The following is a 6,000-nucleotide window of genomic DNA, read 5'->3' as shown; positions in this document are numbered from 1 at the left end:
GGAAGGGACTGAAGAGACTGCCTTGGGATTGAAAATTCTCTAATGCCAGCAATACAAAAAGGAGAACTAATATTCTATTTTTTTTCTAATACTATTTGTATTTTGTTGATTCATCAGCATTGAAAAGGCTGTGGTTCTGCACTAGTCAGTGGTTTAGAGTTGTTTGCATTGTCCAAAAATGGACAAGTTTAATGTGCAAATTTTATTTTAACTGTGAAACTGAGACAGCAGTGAGACAACAGATGAGAGGATGACAGTGGTTATATGGAACAGTTGGAGAAAATAGGATGAAATTCCCCCGCTGTGCTCACAGCCTGTCTGGAACGTCCCTTTTTGGTTCACTTGGATGAAAACAGCCACTTCCAGCAAGTCCCCATGGACATCATCTACCTGCCAACATTTGAATCCCAAAAAGTAAAGACTCTCACATTTCAGTCTGGTATTTCCTGGACTGAAATTGCTGCACATGTGCCATGTGGAGTGTGAGCAGCATGTTTAACACATCCCAGGCAGCAGCAGGGAAATGCAGCGTGGAGTTTGTCTGAGGCCAACTGAAAGGTCATTTTCTCCTGGGATTTCTTCAATATACACGGCCTAAGTGTACCCTGAGAAGTCATGGATGGAAGTCCAGTGGGAACTGAAGATGGCACATAAATGATGTAATCTTTGTTACGCTAGATGTGATAGAGCTGGCAAACGCATCATCAGAGAGCAGTCCTTAAAATTCTATATTTAAGGATTGTATTTTAAAGATGGAAGAGCCAGGAATTATTCCTTTCAGATACAAACAGTATTCATGGCTGGGATTACTTTGGGTGAAGAAATACTTAATGTAATGCAATATTTTCTTATGATGACAATGTCTCTGCACAGCTTAATTCCAAACCCAAGCTGATTAATTTAGTGATCTTTATAGCCAATGTTTGACAATCTAATTTTATCTCCATAACCACATATTTTTGACAATATGCTGGAAGTACCTTCCACAGTGCATTCACTTATGAAAACAGGGAAAATGCAAGAATTAATGGGGAAGGAAAGCAATGAAATGAGTTTTCACTCATTCGTGTCAGACATACATTACCACATGTGCCAATATAATTTCACAGCTGTGTAATAAACTCATTTGAACTTAACTTGTAGCCATCAAAAAAGGGCTTGTGCCAGCGTGCTGGACAAGGCTATTTGAGAGGTGCAATGATAGGATTTAGAGGCACAGGGAAGCTTTAATGCTATGCAGATTCTTACTAATAGGTGGCATAACATGAATTATAAAGTTTCACTGTTTGAAAGGCACTAATATATTTTTCCACATAGGGCTTGGCACTAAATCTGCCAAAAAAAGCAGGATATAAAAATAACCTTGCAATTTATAGTTCATCCAAAGTATTTTGTTTCCAGAAATCATAGAATAGCTTGGGTTGAAAGAGATCTTTAGGACACCAGCATCTCCCTTTTTTAACCTTCTTTGTATGTTTAAACTATAAGATCTCTAAGGCAGAGTATATTTTTCACAGTGTGGCTGTATATCCCACTCATTAGTGGGATCAGCAGTGTTAGAGATACTACTGACTCCAGCAGAGTTTTACCCTAAAGAGTGTCATTATCATTTAGGTTACTGAATGTGGTTTTGGAAATACTGAAATTTAGCCAAATGCCCCCCACAGTGCAGTTCAGATATGGTTTTGTTTGCTTCCTACTGGTTATGGCAAACTCAGTCCAAGTAAAACACCTCGGCCTCACTTGAGGCCAGATAAGCTTGTCAGCAGAGTAGGGAGTAATTTCCAGAAGCATCCATCAGGACTTAAATCCTTATCTCAGGAGCAATGACAATATTTTTGAAAGGAAACCACTTGTGACTAAGAGGAAGAAGAGCTGCTGGCTCCTTTGATCAGCACCTAGACAAGGGAGTTTCTTATTCCCTTTTTATTGCTATAACTGGATTGATAACAAAACTGGTAGGAAGCGATTTCAACGTTTTCCTGGCATTTTAGGGATGCTGTTCTGTGCTTTTATTGCTTATGATCTTCTCTTTCTCTCCTCCCCATGGTCCCTACACATTTACCTTGGGAAAGGCCTCCTCTTCTGGATATTTTATGATATTTAGTGCAGTGTGTCAGGGGAAAGGCTGAGCCCAGAGGCTGAGCAAGGACCAAGGTGCTTCTCCACATGGCGAGGTGTTATAGAGTCGAGGAGGCTCCCAGTGCCACTTTCCCAGATTTCCATACAAACATTGCTGCAGAGACCTCCCCCACAGTTGGGATTGTGTCCTGCTTTAGGGCTCCTCTGTTTCTCAGTGACCACAGGCTCAGGGCTCCACATCATGGGAGATTTCAGATTTGCAGTGGTTTGGGAATGACATCAGCAGGTCTCCTGCAAGGCTGGCAGCTTGGGGAATGGGACATCTGCAGAGCTGAGCCTCGAGGTTGGCCTGGTGTTTGTGTAGGCCAACGCTATCCCATAATTATCTTCCCCATCTCCTTTCACAGGTGGTTTGGAGCTGTGCTAAATAGGATGTGTTTTCTAAATATAAACAAGCATTTTCAAATGCATTCATCATCTGTATTTTATTCACTTCAGACAAAATCCCGGCAGAAACTCACAAGAGGCTCCAGATCACTTGCAGGGAACCTTACCGAAGGCCACTTTGCCAGCAAATGAGGAAAAATGAAAACCTTGCTCCTCTTTCTCCAGAGAACTCCATCACAGACTCACAATTTTTGGTTATTTAATGCTCAGTGACAGCTTTAGGTTTTAAGGGTACTTTTCATGTATTTTAGATGAGGTTGCAGTCATATGAGGTCAGAATGTTTTATAAATTGTAGAAATCACTTGAGAACAGTCCTTTGAAAACTGGGCTTAACAAAAATGCCTCACCCTTCCTATACATCTGGATCATCTCCAACAAATCTAAGATGTAACAGAAGCATCATTTTTTTCATTTTTACTACCTCAAGCCCTGTGGAAGATAATTTATTTAGTAGTTTCTTTGGAAATGCCGGTCCCATTGTGTTGCCCTGTCACCAAGCTGTCTGTCCACTCATTTTCCCAGAAGTCTGTCCATCTGCAGTGCCCTCATCTCTAGTGATGCTGGAATTCCTGATGGATTTCATTTGAACTGAATGCAAAAATCAAGATGGCAAATAAATTCCCTTCACATGTTCTGAAAATTGGCTGAATAGTAAAAACACAGCCAAGTTAATAACCCCGGGGATGGAAAACTGCGCTGGTGAGTTTAACGATTTTCTGTTTTCTTTAGCTAGCTGATTTCTCAACATACAGATAGCTGCAGAGCAACCCAAGCACAGGAGTTCTCTTGCAAAAATGCCAATTTGAGGATGTGGAAGAGAGCCAAAGGTACTCAATTAGGAAAGGGGAACTGGAGATACGAAGAAAACCTGAACTCAGTGCGATGAGCAGCCCTAGGCATCGAGTCCCTAGAGAAGAATTATAGAATCAAAGAATAGTTCAGGTTGGAAGGGACCTTAAAAATCTCATTCCACCCCCTGTCACGGGCAGGGACACCTTCCACTATTCCAGGGTGCTCCAGGCCCCATCCAACCTTGCCTTGGACACTTCCAAGGATCCAGGGGCAGCCACAGGGCACACTCACAGGGAACAATTTCTTCCCAATATCTAATCTAAATCTTTCCTCTGTCAGTTTGAAACTGTTCCCCCTTGTCCTATCATTACCATTTCTTGTAAAAATTCACTTTTTGTCTTTTTTATAAGCCTCCTTTAAGTACTGCACCAACATCTCTGGCATGTGATTTGCACAGCCCTCCCAAGGCTGCCAGGCAGGGCAGCAGGGCAGACTGCCAAAAGCTCTTCCTGAGTGAGCTCCCAGACGTGTAGGCAGCACATCACCGCTTGGAATGGAGCTTTATAGGCACGTTTGATCTAAATCACATCTATTCACCTTAAGTGCAAAGGGAGAAGGAAACTTCCCTCCCAATAACACGGCAGGGAAAGAGGATGTGATGTGCCTAGAAAGTTTTCGTCTGCTCTACCAGAAGTATCCACACCTTGGTAGTGGAAAATAAGCTCCAAAAGTTCAGCTGGAGGATCACTTACAGCTATTTTCTACATGGTTTGCTTCTGACTGTGATCCATCACACATACCAGACTAATGGATTACAGTGCAGCAACTTTAGCTTCATCTTCCTTTATCTTGGAAAATCTGGGTAATGGCATTAAGTGTATTTTTCCATAAATAATTTACAGGAGGAGGCCAGCCTTGTAATTGCAATGGAAAATATTTATTTCTTGCTATTTCGCCCAATCATGTGCAAATTCCTCTTGCCTACTTGTCTAAGACCACCACAAAAGAAAAAAAAATACTTAAAAGGCAATGTTTAAAATACCCTAGAAAACACCAGAAGCTTAAAACAAGCCAGTAGGGTAGCAAAAGGCAAAGCAAGACACAGTAAATTCCAGACAGACAGCCAAATTCCACAGATAAACATTAAACTGGAAAAAAAATCCTTTCAGTTTCTAAGATTATTGGAAGCAGGGGGCTGTTGACATCGATTTAAATTTCCTGTATTTCAATGCTTTTCCTACATTTTTTATCATTTCTGCACTTCCTGCTGCAGGAATGGCCCGGCCTTCGCTCACCTGCCGCAGCCACAGCAGAGAGGGCACCACGTGCCAGGCTTCAGCCACAACCCAGCCTCATCCCTCCTGTGACCTGCCGGGAATGTGAAATCTGCTGGCTGCAAAAGTCGCTCCCAGCTCTAATTCCCAGCGGTTTTCCTCTCAGAAAGCTCTAATGAGATGGTGTTTACAGAGCGCTGCTCCTGCGTGTCAGCAGCGTGAGCGGCCCTGCCCTGCAGCGCCGGGGCCTGCGGCCAGCTCCGGGCTCCAGCCGCCCCAAAAAGCTTCCTTCAGGCCACCTCAATTAGTGAATCCCTGGATTTCTATCTCCATTCCCTTCCAGACACCCCAGTTATTTTGTAGCTTGGGCCTTCATGCCTGTGCCACCGTTTCACGCGGTTCCTGATTCCATTTATTACCGTGTTGGTGTTCTCGGTGCCAGTTTTTCCAATAGCTGTTTTTCTAAGAAAATTGGATAAATCCAGGACGTTTATTATCAGCCCAAACAGCCATCTATTGAGGCAACACTGCCTTTACAGGCAGACATTTCTGCTTGCTCTGTCAGTCTCTTTCAGTTCCCTGTCAGAAAATAAATGTGTGTGCTACAAAGAAAGGTTTAAAATGGCATAGCTGTGATCATGGTCTCTTCAGAGTGGACAGTATTGTGCTTCTATAAACTATCAGAAACTATTAATTCTGGACAACCAAAAATGCAAGTTCATCTTTCAACAGATAAGCAGAAATACTGCACTCCTTAAACATCAGATATAGGACTCAAGAGGGAGGAAAATGTTTCTTTTTCCATAAGTTACTCCCTTTCCCCCAGGCACAGGAGGGTTCCTTGCATATTTTCCTTTCTTTGCACTACCCATGGTCCAACCACGAGCACAGAAAGCTGAGGAATAGCAGAGCTGAGTGTTGCTCTGAACTCTGGCACTGAGCTGATACGTGCACCTGTCCATGTTGCTTGAACTTTCTGTAGCTCGCTTCCTCCATTTATTCTCCCTAGAAATGTGCATTTTTATGCAGCTGAGGAGATCTATCAGCATTATTCACTTGTCCTTTCATGTGTATTTACATATTGAACACAGATAATTCTGGTTTTGTTGGGGTTTTTTAAATTTATATTAAGAATAACAATTAATAATTGATTGTGAATGGTGCTCCACCATCCTAATGAGGAGAAGGCTGGAAAATTCTTGTCACTATTCCAGTAGTGTCACCTGCACTCATTCTGGTTTGTAATTTCTTGAAGCACCTACAACCTGTAAACTGCCAACAAGTTTTACAGGCAGGTTGACAGAAGGGATTGTAAGAGCCTCCCTCCTGCTAAGGCAGCTTTTGAGGTCTCATCTCTGCAAATTTCCTGGTTAAACTGGTGATAAAGCATAATCATGGTTTTCC

The sequence above is a fragment of the Corvus moneduloides genome, chromosome 8 (genome assembly GCF_009650955.1).
Source record: "Corvus moneduloides isolate bCorMon1 chromosome 8, bCorMon1.pri, whole genome shotgun sequence".
Lineage (NCBI taxonomy): Eukaryota > Metazoa > Chordata > Aves > Passeriformes > Corvidae > Corvus > Corvus moneduloides.
This window is presented reverse-complemented; position numbering follows the sequence as displayed.